The sequence below is a fragment of the Myotis lucifugus genome, unplaced genomic scaffold, assembly GCF_000147115.1.
Source record: "Myotis lucifugus unplaced genomic scaffold, Myoluc2.0 scaffold_322, whole genome shotgun sequence".
Taxonomy (NCBI): domain Eukaryota; kingdom Metazoa; phylum Chordata; class Mammalia; order Chiroptera; family Vespertilionidae; genus Myotis; species Myotis lucifugus.
The window spans coordinates 232,828-235,182 of NW_005871370.1; positions in this window are offsets into that span (position 1 = coordinate 232,828).

The following is a 2,355-nucleotide window of genomic DNA, read 5'->3' on the forward strand; positions in this document are numbered from 1 at the left end:
CGAAGGCCCTCCCGGAACACCGAGCCCCTCGACTGTTTACAGCCGTACGCTGAAATCTTCCTGACGTTTTGCTTTCAATGCTTCTCCTGCCGGAAAACGCCCTCGTTTTCTTGAACCCTCCCGAGTCCCCCATTCTTGAAACTTCAAGCCCCACCACTCCATAAAACTATCGGTTTCTCTACCAAGTGGCTCAAGATGACTGACAATAGCTCATAAACACTCAGAGCTGAAAGAGATGGAAACTGAGACTCAGAGAGGGGAAGGGGCTTTCACGAGGTCAACAGCAAGTTAGAAACAGGGCCCAGACCAGAAGCTGGGCTTTCTCTTTCTCCTATAGATTTTTCCTGCCTCCACAGGTGGTAGGCCTGAAGGACAAGTTAATCATATTTCTCAATTCAGGACATTTGTCTGCCCAAGATCTCTCTTAGGTTTTATTTATTCATTCGTTCCTTTTCAACTATGTCCCACTGCATCGCCCCCCACTGTAGGTAACTTCTCCAGTGTATTTGATGTGTGTGCTTGCCAAAAAAAGTATCTATAATAATAAAAGCATAATATGCTAATTAGACTGGACATCCTTCCAGACGTCTTTCCGTACGACCTTCCAGATGAAGCCTGGGTCCCGGGTGCCAGAGGGAAGCCGGTGCTGGCAGCCAGAGGAAGGAAGGTCTACTCTTGCATGGATTTCGTGCATCGGGCCTCTAGTATTTAATATTTGTAGGCATCGTTCATGTCTGCTTATGTCTCACCCACTACATCCATCATCTGAACAGAAGATGTCCGTGGTGGGTGCCCCTGTCTGTCTCCTATCCACTCTGCCTAGATGAGCGCCGGCCTCCTCAGCTCCCACCAACACCACAGTGGCAATGAGCATCTTTCAGTGAGCTCCTGTGGAGGACTTTACTTGGGATCTTCTCCCCCACTTTGTCCTCATCACCCCATCATCGCCTACGGAACAAGTGGGACCCTGACTCCAGCTGGCCCTCCCACCTCAGATCCAGAGAGACTTCCATGAGGGTGGGAGGTTGGCAAAGTCTGCCCCCACCCAGGACACAGGGCTCCAGTGGGTTCCCAGAGTCCCTGCCTCTGCATGTAGCCTGCCTGCTCTTTCCCCTCTCGCCACTGTCCGTCCCTTCCTGTGATCTGCGTCCAAGCCTTTCCCTCCCATGGCCCCACACAGTCCTTGAGACCAGGGGCAGCCTCATTCTTCGTTTGAGTAGGTATTTCAACTGTTTAACAAATGAAAGAATGGGGTCATCCCTCCCTCACACACAGACTGCCCACGGCGAGGGGCCTCCACAGCACTTAGCTCAGAGAAAAGTGCTCAAGGAAAGCTCAACCAGCTCATCCACCTCGAAGGCTAAACGAAACCCTTTGCCCTAGCAAAGCCCCTGGTCAGAAGAGCTGTCAGATGCTTTCATCCAAGGGGGCTTTGGAGGAACACAGGTGGTGGGCTGGGAAAGTTGTTGCAAGTGGTTCCAAAAGTCGAGTGTAATTCCTGCCCCCGCCCCTCCCCGTCCCACAAGACCTCCTCACCAGCGAGAAGCCGTGTAGCTTCCTGGGTTGGATCCTGGTTCTGCCCATTGCTGTGTGTGACCCCAGGCTCATTAATTTCTCGTGCCTCCGTCTCCACATATGTAAACAGCAGCCTTAACCTATGACTTATTTCACCGAGTCCTTATTCCCCGCCCAGAGGCGGGAGGGCAGAGGGCATGCCCACCGCCCTGTGGGAGGGTTAAATAAGCTGGCAGATGGAAAGCGCCGGAACAGTGTCTGGCACCAAGTAAATGCAGGCACAAGTGCCGGCTGCCCTCAGGAAGTTGGGGCCACGGTGCTTGTACAACATCCCTGGATGGAAGGTATGAACCAGCCCACCTTACCGATGGGGAGACAGAGGTGTCAGAAGGTTAGGAGATGAGAGTCTCCCCGGGAGATGGAGTAGGAAGTGGGGGGCGGGGATTTGAACCCACCCTCAGGACTCTAACCTAGGTTCGTCCACCTTATCCAGAGCTGCCCACCAGGGAAGGAACCCTAAGGAAGTCAGATCACCCATCACCCTGCGAAAGCTTCCAGGAGGAGGCCGTGCGGCCGGCAGCCCATCCCTCCCGTGGGCCCGGCGTGTCCCGGCTCACCCCGCCTGCGCCCTCCCCGCACCGCGCCCGCACGCACCTGTGACCGGCTCGCCGCCCTGCTCAGCTGCGCCCCCCCGCGCGGGGCTGCAGAGACCGCGAACGCCTGCTGCTCCTCCAAAGCCAACTCCGCCACCTCCGGCCGCGCCCTGACCTCGCGGGGGCTGCATGCCCAGCTGTGGGAGCCTTTGTGACGCGCCCGCTACGGGGCTCGGCGCATCCCTGC